General features: G+C 30.6%; 1 pseudogene; it reads right to left on the bottom strand.

The window, feature by feature from the left end:
- LOC149549845 (uncharacterized) overlaps window positions 1-14,596 on the bottom strand; it is an 88,296-nt pseudogene that overhangs the window by 29,400 nt on the left and 44,300 nt on the right.

Raw genomic sequence — 14,596 nt, 5'->3', positions numbered from 1 at the left:
ACCATCCCTTGCATAGTCCACTTTGTGTACACCTACCTTTATCATCTTTAACAAGTCCAAAACATAACCCTAACTTTCATTTTTCATATCATAATCTTCATCTTGCATACCTTCAAAATGACACCTTGCATTTGCACTTGCATAACATCCCTAGGACATTTTCACTTTGCATATCAAAACCTTATGTCATTTAGCATTTCCTCACATTTCATAACATCTCTAAACACTTAAAAATCTCAAAAACACTCATATCTTGCATACCCACATCTTAATTATCAAGTTTTGACCTCTTTTACCAACTGCAACCCTGTTTTACCAACTGCACACTTCATGGGCGAAGTTGGTAGTTTTAGGAACAGTTGGTAGTTTTAGGGCACACTTGGTAATTAGGTGTTTCATTCTAGATTCAAGAACCCTAATTTTCACTTCCACACCTTGCATTGCATCCCAAGACCTTAGGAAACACTCTAAATTATTCAAAACACTCAAAATTTGCATTTTAGGCACCCTGCAACCCTATTTTACCAACTGCAACCATTTTTTATCAACTGCACACTTCAAGTGCACAGTTGGTAGTCTAGGTATGTACTTGAGAGGCATAAAATTCATTTAAGTTTCCCTCCACTACATCTACATTCTGAGGTATCATGCCAGCACTCACTAGGACACAACCTTTGGAGTTATCAAATGCAATAATGGCACCTATAAGGTCTCATCAAGAATCAACCATCGAAATCATCTAAGGTACATTTGAACACATCAATGTTAATCCCTTGTTTGAAAAGATACCACCAATTCCTAAATATCCCAAAAGGACATTAAGACTTTATTTTAGGACTCACATCATTTGGAGTTACATCATTTGGAGAAGAAAGAAGGACATGAGAGCTACAAACGAAAGAGGGGATTTCTAACCTTATGTTTGCTTCTTTTGCTAGCCGATGCCATTGTGTTTTATGCAGCAATTTATTCTTGAAGAATATTTATTATAATGTTTATTCTTGAAGAATGTTTGTGACTCAGGGATTTTAGTCATATTATAATGAAGAATATTTATGCTTTGTTGTAGATGATTGCATTCTATTGATTTTTGTCAAACAATTTAAAAGTATCAACAACAACAAACAAATCTATACAGTGGTTTTTTTATCGGGTTATTGTGCAAAATTTATCTTGAGGCAAGGGATAAATTATTATTATTTTTTATTTTATAATGGGAAACAAGAAATGAAGGCAAAACAAATATGCAAGAAAAAGATCTAACGAAGCAAAACAAAGAAATATTTAGAAGACTATGGCATGTTATCATCAAATTAAACAAGGTGAAAGAAATGTTGAAGAAGGCTCAACAGAAGTAGAAGTAGTGCGTATGGGAGAGAGGTCAGGAACACTCCCTACGGAATCTCAAACAATGAATGTTGAAGAAGGTTCAAGATCAGTCCCTACAGAGGTTCAAATAACAGAAGCCGGAGAAGGGTCAGAATATTTCCTTGTTGAATCTCAAACAATGGATGTTGGAGAAGGCTCAAGATCGGTCCCTATAGAAATTCTAGTAACAGAAATCAGAGAAGGGTCGAGATTAGGTGCAGGAACTAGTATAGATGAACTCTTAAATATTGTCCAATCTGTAAAGTATGGTATTTCTCATAAGAATTTAGATCATTTACTTAAAATGGATGTAGATAAATTGAGAAAACTTGTAGCTAGTGTTCAACCATTAAGTTTGTCTAAGAGAAGGTCAATGAAGAAGAAGATAAGAGAAATTATGACTCAATTTGATAATAATGAAACACTTGAACAAGCTCAGTTACTTTCACTTTTTCTTACACAAAAAAAGTTGTAAGAGGCATTGAAATTGTTAGGTGTAAACACAACATCAAAGAAGAGAAGATTTTCTAGCATGCAAACTAATTTGATTGAAAATGTTAAACAAGGTTTGAGAAACATAGGAAAACACTCTCGAACTAAAGATAAGTCTCTGGCAAGAAAAGTGATGCTGGTGTCTGTTGTAAGTAAAAATATGTCTCAAAATAGACAAATATCTTCAATTTCATCTGAAATGGGTTTTAGTAGGAAAACAATGACACAATATGTTAAGAGAATATTAATTGGGATGATAGTACTATGGAGGGCAACTGGGAAATCATATGTAGAGCACCTCATTCTGATAGAATTGAAGAGTTATTGAAAATTTTAGTCATATCATTTTGGATTGATAACGCTCGTCCTTCATCAAATAGTAGAGATGTTATCAGGCATAAGATTGCACCTAGTCAATATGAACATTATACAAAACATTGGTTGGACACAACACAGCATGAGTTATATGTGTTATTTTTGTAATGAACATCCTAATGTAAAAGTTGGACAAACATTGTTTGAAAAATTGAAGCCATACTTTGTGAGGTCAAACAAAGTGTTTGAAACTTCTTGTTGTTGTCATCATATTGAGTTTGATCTCCACTATCAGGTATTTCAAAAGTTTATAGAAGATACATATGGTTTTCATGTTGCTCCTCCTAGTAGGAGAAGTGAGTTTATATCATCCATTTTGTGTGACAACATAGATGATCTAACTGGTAAAATAAATTGCATCAAAGGATTATGTGAAACATGTGGTGAATTGGCTCCATTTCCTTTGAAAACTAAAAATATTGATGTAACAAAAATATTGAATTGCAAAAGTTACAAGTATGTCAAGAATGAAACAAAGTTGGGGAAAGAAACAAAAAGGTTGGAATATGTTGAAGAGGAGTTGCCTATTCTAACATTTATGGATAGATTTAAGAAATTGATTCAACCTTATATTTGTCATGCATTTTTTGCAAAGTGGCAAGCACAACAGTTTCAAACTCTGAGAGATAATTTTCCACTTGGAACAATTGTATCAGTTGTTGATTTTGCAGAAAACTATTCATTTGTTCATCAAAAAGCAATTCAATCAGATTATTACTTTAATAAGCTAGTCACTATTATGGTACATGTTTTTTATAGACATGCACAGTTAGATTTGGATGGTGTTTAGAGTACAGTTCAAGCACGAGTAATTATAAAGGAATATCATTTTTATATAAGTGATGATAAAGAACATGGCATTCACTATGTAGAACATTGCTTCAATATGTTCTTTTCTTATTTGAAAGAAATAAACATAAATGTTGATAAACATTATGTTTGGTCTGATGGATGTGCTACGCAGTTTAAATCATCTAGACCATTTTATGCATTGTGTAGATATCATTGCAATGAGAATATAAAACACATATGGAATTTCTTTGAGAGTGGCCATGGAAAAGGTGAACATGATGGTGCTGAAGCTTGCATCAAACGTGCTTTGTGAAATTATCAAATAAATTATCAGGGAGTTCATTTAAATGATGCACATGATGTTGTTGAATGGTGTAAGACTCATTTTGCATTAGATGAGGTCAGGACATCATCAACAATGAGTCGACAGACACCATATAGAGTCTTCTGGGAGATAACAGGTATGGATGTGTACGTCTGTTTAACTTTTATACACAATTAAATTATAAAATTTTATTGTTAAGTTTTATTTTTGAATTCGTTGAAGTTTAAATTTAATTTTTCTATATTTTCAATTTAACAAACTTTCAGGTGTCAATAGAAAAAACATGCATGGTTGCAAGAGGATAGAAAAGACACATTCCTTACATGCAGTCATGAGTACAGATAATTGCAATTGGACATTGAAGACAAGAGAATACTCATGTTTTTGTGACAGTTGCATTGATGAAAACTATGAAGAATGCATCAATCAAACACATGGATATACAGGTGCATGGATTTCGGTACCACTTGATGTTACCAATACATTTGATAAAGAAGATGAAAATTTTGATGATATTCCACTGATTTCTGATGATTATAATCATATCTCTAGATTGGTAAAAGTGGGTGAGTATCATAAAGATTAATCTCAACTTTTTATTTAATTATCGATTTCAACTATCTTATATATATTATACACATGCATTCATGTATACTTGTTATGCAAGAGATGTCTTTGCAGTGATTGTTGAGCTTAGAAATCATGAATGTGTCAGTTATTATTTATTGTGATGTATTGCAGAGAGGAAAAAGTTATATGACCCCGAAGAAAGTGATGGAATGTTGTTCCCCATAGGTAAATTATACATAATTATACATATACATGTACATGCACATATATATTTAAATAAATATATATATCTAGGTAACTTCATATCTATCAAATTTTTAAACACTTAAATTTGTGGTACAGGTTCTGTTGTGATAGAGGGAACATATTTGAAGCAAGAGAAAATAGTCCAACATGGAATACACTTTGTTGATTATCAACCTGACAACAAAGTTTTACAATACAACCACCTGGCCATTGCTACATGGCTTTGTCTGCATCCAGTTAAACTTAAGCGTGTACATCGCAAGTGGAGACTAGACAGTGAAGATCATAAAAAAAATTGCATTTCATAAGTGTACATCATGGTTGATCAAACCTTTGAGATTTATTTTATAATAATCTGAATATCAACTTTGGTGAAATGTGTTTTCAATTGAACTATGGTGAAATTGTGAATATCAACTTTGGTGAAATTATGTTTTTAATCTGAATATCTGAGTTTTAGTTATCATTATTTTATTTTAAAACTATAATATTAATTGTACTATGGATGAATTTAATACTTTAACAACTCGGTATAAATAGGCCAGAAGTTAGTTCGAACTTACACAATTTCATTATCTATGTTACAATTCTTAAATATCAACTTCTTTTCAAACTATTGAATTTCATCTTGAATTAAATGTGTTTAGATTAATTGTACGATCATAAGTTCTTAATTTTTATTAATTTATTAAAAAATTATATAATTTAATAATTTAAATTAATTGTACCATGGATGAATTTAATAATACTCCACTTTAAAAAGTTCCAAGGAAATTCAAGTAGTTGCAAACAATAAATATGGTGATTTTGTATCATTGTAAAACAAAATGCATACTTTCTAAGCCCATGGAGGTCCTCCAAAAGTTATAATTAAAAACCATCTGTTAAAGAAGATTAGAAACATTATTATTACGATAAGCTTCCACGAAAAACCACTTTAGAGTAAGCTCAAAGAAATTCGTTGGACAACTGAAAATTGAACTCTCGTTAAAAAAAAAAGTATTTTCTGATTGTAGACCTTTATAAAATTAATTTGAAAATGAAAAAAATTACTACTCTTAGTTAGGGTATGTAATCCTTTGATTTGACAATTTAAAATCAGTAGAGAACATTCTATTCTGGTTAAAATCCTTTTCCATTTTTCAAGTAGTCTATTAACATTGAGTTATTTACAAAAAAAATGAGCCTACACATTGATCAAGAAAAATTATTAGCTGAGGTTTTTGAGTGCATTATTTCTCTCACTTCCATCACAATGCGAGGAAACTCATAATTTAAAATAGATACAACACAACTTAAATGTATTCCAAATCGATGAAGAGAAACTTCTGCTCCAGCAATACCAGAAAATAGAGAAAGTACTTTGATGCCATTAGGATATAATGCTTTCAAGACATAAATGATATGCAACTGTATCTATTTGGAATGAATTACCCAAACAACACAAGCGATCAATCGGACAAGAAGTTCCATGAGTGTGATCTCTATCAAATTTTAATATAAGCTCTATCTCATGGAGCTCTAGAGGGACGAGGTCACCTGGCCCCACCCATACCAAATTCCACTGTTCACACTTTTGAAGTATATATTTCTGTGCACTATCTTGCAATTGCCCTCGTGCATTCTGAATCATAACTCTCAGTTGATCAATAAGGATAGTGCCACATCGTCTTGAGTCTATGGAATTTTTTTTGTCATCTAATCCCATGAAGGCCAATACTTTTTTATTTGCAGAAGTGCTTCTTGAATAGTCATGGGGTGAAAGATTCTGCTTGAAATTGCTCTTCTATTGGAAGTTTATGCACATACCCTCTTGCTCTTCTGGAAGCTAAAAAGAACATTGAGTCCACCAACTCTGGTTCAACACTATTAAATTTTTTGAATATTGTCTTCCAAATATCCTTCTATGCAAAAGCATCATTCTCATAGTAGAAGAAAGGTGGCCCTTGAATGAACACATTGATTTCCTTTGAACGCTAGCCAATAGGTTTCCCAGGAACTCCAAAACCAATTAGTTCCTTGGGACACAAATTAGGGATTGCATCACATACTTCAAACATTGCTTGCTTGTCTTGCATACCCTCTATGTATTTTTCATACTTCAACACTTTCATTATCTATGTTACAATTTTGAACTTACACAATTTTATTATCTATGTTACAATTCTTAAATATCAACTTTTTTTCAAACTATTGAATTTCATCTTGAATTAAATGTGTTTTTTATTGTACAATCATAAGTTCTTAATTATCAAATTTAGTTCATTAAAAAATTATATAATTTAATTGTACCATGGATGAATTTAATTATTTAAATTCATTTATCAACTTGTTTTCAAACTAGATTGAATTTCATAAGTGAAAATTAAAGTATGTGTTTTTAAAATTGTAAGATTATAAGTTCATAGTTATCATTTAGGTCAGTTTATTAAAAAACTATATATTTTAATGTTACTTTATTACATCTACGGTCATGTAATCTTAAAGTTTAAATTAGTTTAAATTAATATATTTTTTTAATATTATATTTTGTAAAAGTTCTCTAAAATAATGTATTGGCTTACCTAATTAACATATTTTTATCCACATAAAACTAATATTTATCTTTAGCAAGTTAGTAATTGATAATTTAAGAAATATGTATCTTTCTAACTTCTTACTAATTGATAATTGATATACATGTACACACATGTCTCAAGATTATGTTCTATAGCTATAACACAAAAAAATACACATATGTACACATATACACGTCTCAAGAATAAACATCTACAAATCTAATATATCTCTATGTATCTGAAATGCAAACTACAAATCTCGAATAAATATACGTATGTAGCAAAATATAAAAAGTCATATATATGTACATGTGATGGTATCTAACACTGAAATACTCAATAATCAAATAAATAGTGAAAGTACATGCATGTCATCAAGGAACTGAAATACACATGTGTACATGTAAACTGGACCTCCAATATATATGCATCAAAAAATATATAAATCTGATCTACTACTAGAAGGACCCCTCAAGACACATATGAACAGAACGACCCTCTGATCAAGTCTCCTATACATCCTGTCACTGAGGTACATCAACCAAGCCCTGGAAATATATATATACATATATACATACATGTGTTAGAGTTCTATCTTTAAAACATATATATACATACGTGCATCATGTACATATATATTCAAATTAAATACAAATTTGCATATATATATAGATATATATCTAGTTTTCAAAATATTTAAATAACTTTAAACAAACTATTTAAAACTCAAGTACCTAAGCACTACCAAGTGCCTCAATAGAATCATCTCTCTCATGTATATGATGCCTTGAACCAATAGTATGTGTAACCATGTGCTCATCGACATGTGCCTACATGATTTATTACGAGTTAAAAATTAAATTAAATATCTACATATATATCTGAACTAAATTTTTCAATAAATGAACATATTTTTTAATTTCATATATATTTAAAATTAAAAATAAATTATATATGTACCTGGGTCTCCAGAGGTGGAGGATGATCAGCAAACTCCATCATATCATATACTGATGCACCTAAGCCTGAAACTCCATGTCCAATTGCTAGTAAATCTGAGTGAAGTGGACTATGTAACTGGATGGGTACATTTGGTGTAGAATTAGTGCTACCAGGTCCGAATAAAAAGTCCATGTATGATGAAATAGTCAGGGTTGAACTAGTATCAATCTCAGATAGGCCTCGCAACTGCTCACCAAAATCATCAAGGCCCTCAGCTATGATATGGACATCTCCAACTCGTATGCTTGAGTCATTTGTAGAGTGTCGTGAGTCTGGTGCTGAATGTTGTGAGCTACGCACAGGTGTATCATCTGTCACTGGTGTGGCAGCCTGTGTCTTTGGAACTATGTCGAGGCTTTGATGCTGTCTAACAACATCCATCACCGCATGTACTAGAATCCTCTGTGTATCAAAAATATAGCTAATAAAGTGCAACATATCCTCCAAAAAATACAGTGCCATATCCATATGTGTCTGCTATCTTGAAAGACCATGAATATCGTCTGGCAGTGGTAGCCCAGCAGCTCTATATGCATCATTAGAGGAGGCACCTGAAGTGCTACTAGATGCCTATGAAGATGGTCAACCAAGTGGACAAGGACGTCGACTATGAAGATAATGACCAATAGAATCTGATGTGATACTAGCCTCTGTAGATGCAATGTGACCAATAGTGTCAATTGCTTCCCTCTGGGAAGCAATGACGACTCTATCTGCAATAGGTGCATGTGCAGGAATCATAGGAGGCATCCTCGATCCAACAAATTATCTAAGATCTGCAGGTGGCAGACGATCTACACTACGGTACTAGTCATGATCTACAATCTGACCACACCCCTATCCGCAATTATCAGGAATATCCAAGTAGTTGACGTTGAGCCCTATACGAAACTCAGCGTACAACTGTTGTGCAAAATAAAGGGGTATTTAGTTGTTATTAGGATAGCGACCATATGCAGCTAAAAATCATGGATAGATCATGCTAGCAATAATAGGGTCTCTGCATCATGTGACTCTGTAGCCTCTCACCCTACCCTATGTCCCCTCATAAGCTGGAAATAACTCTCTTTGGATGATGTCTTTGGGGGCTACCCTCTTGACATCATCGAATGATGCATCTCCTGAAACCTCAGCCTTAAGCTCCCTAGATATGGAAGCTAATATGGCAGGAGTAAATGAATGGTGACCTCTAAACCTAGCTGTCAAATCCTATAAACTCCTACATATCGTAGTACATATGTCTCTATAAAGACCATCATCAGAGGTCAATATAGAGTGTTGCAGTCTAGCAACCTCATGCTCTGAAAATGCAAATAATGCATCAATATCGATGTGTGGAGGTGGTACATCAGGACCTCCAACAGGAGCGGCAGGTGTAGCCTGACCTGGAACATGAGTTGCACGAGGAGCTGGAACATGAGCTACACGACGAGCCCTACGTTGAGGTACACAAGGAGCCCCATCAAAAGCTGCAGCACGAGCCCCACCATGAGCTGCACGAGGAGCCATATCGGGAACTGCATCAGGTGCTGGAACAGGAATCGCATCAACCTGTGCCGCAGTAGGAGCCGCAGTAGGAACTACATCAGGTGTCGCACCAGAAGCCGCATCAAGCATATCATGTGAAGCCATATCTATAAAAATGTATGAAGAGCTAAATTCCCTATTGTACATAATTTTTTATTTTTAACATTAAAAATTATACACATGTAATTAAACATACATCACACATCATGGACCTAGATAATCTGTAACACATCCAGACCTAGATTAATTTGCATATAAGTATAAGATAACTTTAAAGTTGAGAGTTTGGTTATGGTTAGAGTTAATTTGTTGTTCTAAGATTTTATTATACTTTGGGGGATATTATTAGAGAATTTAATTAAAGGGTACCTAATAAATTATTTATATTACTCTTAAATGATAATGTTTTGAGGTTTAGGTTTCAAGTTGGGTTACATATAGATCATTTAAAACAAGGGTCATACTTCATGTATGTACATGTGTTTGAATGTATGTGCATTTATCTCAAATGTAATTTTTAACAATTTAGGATTAGGGTCAACTTGTTTTAATTTTATGTTAGGCTTCAATTAGGTTTTCAAATAGGGTTTTAGTGTAATTAGGCTCAATTTTAGGGTAAGATTTAAGACCTTATGACACTGTCAGGGTTTACACGAACTTACATAATTTCTAGCATTAAATTTAGGGGTTAGTATTAAAGTCCATGGTTAAGAATTTAGGATAAGGGAACTTAGCATATGAAGTTTATGATTTGGTTCAATATTATGATTTAGGGTATTTATTATCATTTATAATATTGGGTTTAGAAATTAAATTTTAAGATCAAGGATAGGGTTAGGGTTTGGATAATGGTTAGGGTTAGGGTTTGGTTAGGTTAGGGTTAGGGTTTGGATGTACATGTATGTTATATTCATACCTAGATATGCAAATTAATGTACATTCTTATATATGTGTAATTTAGGATCTCCCCTTAAGACATGTCATTGAATTATATAGTTAATTATATACCTATAATTATTAAGACATTAAAAATAATAACATATGTACATTTAACATTTAAACATGAATATTGAAAACATATGTATGTACATCTATATCTACCACATGAACATATTTACATGTACATTTATGAAATAAAATATACATTTTAATCTACATTCTTATGTATAATTTAGGATCTCCCCTTAAGACATGTGTTATTAAATATAGTTAATTATACTTAGTTATAAGATAAGTTAAGATCAATAGTTAACATATACACAAATTATACGTATAAAAATGTGAATTTATTAAAAATATGTAGATGCATCTACTTTTAACCATGAACAAATATACATGTACATCTATGTTCAAAATAAAAAATTATACATTTTAATATATATTTTTATGTACAATTCAGGATCTAGACCCTTAAGATATGTCATTTAATTAAACTTCTAAGATTAAGACATTAAAGTGAATTTGACATATATACATTTAACATTAACATATATATATATATATATATATATATATATATATATTTATTTATTTATTTTTTTTTTTTTTTTTTTTTTTTTTTTTTTTTTTTTTTTTATTTGTTTTCTAAAATTTTGTAATAATTTTCTTCTTTTTTTAAAAATATTTTTTCTAATGTTTTTCTAAATTTTATATTACTATAAAGTTTCTAATATTTTTCTAATTTTTTAAAACTTGTTTTCTAAAATTTATATTATTATAAATTTTCTAACATTTTTCTAATATTTTTTCTAAATTTTTTTTTAAAATTTATATTAAATTATAAATTTTCTAATTTTTTGTAATTTTTTTCTAAATTTATTTTCTAAATTCAATATTAAATTATAAATTTTCTAATATCTTTTCTATTTTTTTTTTTTTTTTTTAAATTTTTTTAAATTTTTTTTAATTTTTTTTAAAAATTTTATATTAAATTATAAATTCTCTAATATTTTTGTAATTTTTTTTTTAATTTGTTTTCTAAATTTTGTAATGTTTTTGCTATATTTTTTATAAATTTTCTAATTATTTTTAATGTTTTTCCTAAATTTTTGAATTTTTTTAAATTTTTTTAAAAATTTTCTAATGTTTTTAACTATTTTTTATAAAAAAAATTTCTAAATTTTATATTAAATTATAAATTTTTTAATGTTTTTGTAATGTTTTTTATTAAAAAAAAAATTAATTTTATATTAAATTATAAATTCTCTAATGTTTTCCTAATGTTTTTTCAAAAAAAATTTTCTAATGTTTTTCCTAAATTTTATATTATATATTTTTTACTATTTTTTCTAATGTTTTCTAATATTTTCTATATAATATTTTTCTATTTTCTAAATTAGTATAAATAAACAATAAAAATATTAAATTAACATTTAGATATGTTTTCAAAACTATTAAAAACGTAAATAACATTCAAATATGTTTTCAAAACTATTAAAAATGTAAATAACATTCAAATATGTTTTAAAAACACACAAAAATTGAATTGAAAACATTAAAATCTACTTTGATAATATAAAAAAATACTTCAATAAAATTGAAAACATTAAATTAATATTATTTTGACATACCCGATAATGAAAATGAGAACGAAAATGAGAGGATGACATTGACGGAAGTTGCTCAAGCCACGCGTTCGTCCGAACGCTCAATCAATAGTACTCGCCGTAAAAATGAGTTTGAAAAAGTTTTTAAAATGCTTTAAAGTGCCGAAAATTGGCACAATACATGTTCGCGCGAACATGTACCTAGCGCATGTTCATGCAAACATACCTTGACATGTTTGCACGAACACGCGTGCAGTATATGTTCGGCGAACATGTCTAAGGTATTCACTTGAACGTATGGAAAATAGAGATGCAAAAATTTGCCAACTTTTTCAAGTTTCTTTGTCCCACTAAAGTGGAACCCATTATTGTGGGTTCACCCTCATAGCACTTTCCAACTCTTTGAATGTATAAAGCCCTTAATCCAATACCTTATCATTGTTCTAGTAACACAGAGACAGTTACACAGTCACTTTCCTTTGACTCAAAGCACGTGCAAACTATTGCATGCCAACTTGCACTTGTGGATGAATAAAATATAGCCCCTCTTCTCTCTTCCTCCAAGGTTTGGGGGTTCCATGATCACTTGCATCCAAGATATCTCATTTTTTCCATCTCAAGTTACCCTAGAAGAAAATTACAATAGTTTTTATTCAAACCCGAATATCTCCTTTAATGAATCTAGGTGTCATGAAAGCCAAGATACTACTGATTCAACACTCTAACATGTCATATAAGTGTTCTTCAAAAAGAAAGCATCTAGACCTAAAATAATGTTGTAAATGACTATAAAAATTGTCAAAAAGATATAGAAACTGTAGGAAACCTTTATGTGATTGATGTTAAGACTTCGTACACTAACTCATGTCCTCTCTCCATGGTCAGGCTTATAAAAATTTATAGACTCATATCATCCTATGTTACCAATAACCAACCTCTCTAACTGCCCTTCAACCACATTTGGTCAGTCTTGCCTATTAGTTTAGTGTTGTCAACTTGACAACTCCAGTTGCTAAACTTGATAACTATCCCTTGACCAACTTTAGGAGCTAAGATGGATATAGTTGGTTGGGTGGGTACAACCAAAAAAATTCGTATCTTTCTTGAAAGATGATAGGTATGGGTTATGGTCTTTTCTCTAATTGTATTCTCTATCATGATCATTATGAGGTTTTTTTGGTTCTCCAATAAACTCATTGGTGTTTACAATCTATTCTTGATCAGAATTTCTCTGAGAATCTACAATTTAATGCTTATATTATTGAAAATCTTGTTTAATGCATACACAAAAATGTTTAGTTCCTTCTAGCATTATAAGAAGAAACTTGAACATGTTTGAATAACAAGATTAGAAATTGAGTCTCCATTGACAATGTTGTTTTTTTCAATGGTCATATGCATTTTTCTTTATCTTTTTGGTAATTTCATTTTTTTGCCTTTTGTTTGTACTTAAAGAAATGATTGTGTTGGTTTTGTTTAGAGTCTAGACAAGACAATGTTGTCTAATAAGCATTGGCAAAATTGTAGTAATATGAGAAGTCTTTGAAAATATATGCTTAAAGAATTGAGGCTCCTATTTTATGGGTAGAAATAGTTCCCCTCCAAACCACACACAACACCTAGATTCTAGTCATTGATTGGCATGACTTGGGCTCTCCACATCTTCAACAAGAGACCATTGTAGCAATCTCCAGAGCTGCACAAAATTGGGGTTTCTTTTAGATCATCAATCATGGAATCCCACACTCTGACTTCTCAAATGCAAGACGTGGGAAAATATTTTTTCAATCTTTCCATGGAGGAAAAGGAATTGTATAGAAATGAACAAGCTAGGAGCCCTATTGGCTATGGAAGCAAATTAAGATACACCCAAGATGCTAAATTGGACTGGGGAGATTATTATTAGAAAGGATTGAAATTGGGTTGATGTTCAAAGTATCCCAGGTGCTCTCACTATTAAAAAAGCTTATATTAATTATTATCATTTGTTAAGTTTGAATAGATTCAAACTTAAGACTTCTTAGATAAGAAGCTCACAACTTTGAACATAACTTATCATTGTTGAAAGTGCAGTTTATAAGCAATTCATAAGATATTGGCTTATGTTGAAGATATTGAATCATACCAATATACAATGGTTATTTTGGTTGAAAAAATAGGTAATAAGCAATGTGATATGTATTGAACCTTATACAGCTCTATAACCTTCAATGATCATTGTTTTCAATTCATAATATTCTCACCAAGATAAGTGTATCAATATTGATCTGTTATGACTTTAATGTTACTAAGATATAATTAGTTGAATGGTTGTATACTTGTTTTTCTCTACACTTTAAAGGATTTGTGTGCTTTTATAAGTATTGGAATGACTTCAATAAATAAGGTAATGCGGAGCCACATCTCACATAGAGACATATCTCTATGTGAGACATGTCATTTATGAACTTATCATTTGTTACCATTAACAACTATTTGATTTCCCTTACTCAATGATATCATTATCACAATCATGATGGATTACATATGTTGCAATACACCACAATATGTTGTTATTAATTATCGATGCACTTGAGCAATAATATGATTATTTTTTATTTTAATATAATCGTTCATGTATATGTATTTAATAATATGACTATTATTAAATACATATACACAATTGATGATTATTAATCATATATATCATAGATATAAATTATGATAAGGTAAAGGATAGAGATCAAATATTCAAGGCCAAAATGTCACTTATACATTTAATTGCATCAGTTAGATTAATCTAACTAAAGCTACAA

The sequence above is a fragment of the Cupressus sempervirens genome, chromosome 7 (assembly GCF_028749045.1).
Source record: "Cupressus sempervirens isolate cs-2001-9-10 chromosome 7, ASM2874904v1, whole genome shotgun sequence".
In the NCBI taxonomy this organism is placed as follows: domain Eukaryota; kingdom Viridiplantae; phylum Streptophyta; class Pinopsida; order Cupressales; family Cupressaceae; genus Cupressus; species Cupressus sempervirens.
Note: the sequence above shows the minus strand (reverse complement) of the source record. Positions and strands in the feature narration are given on the sequence as shown.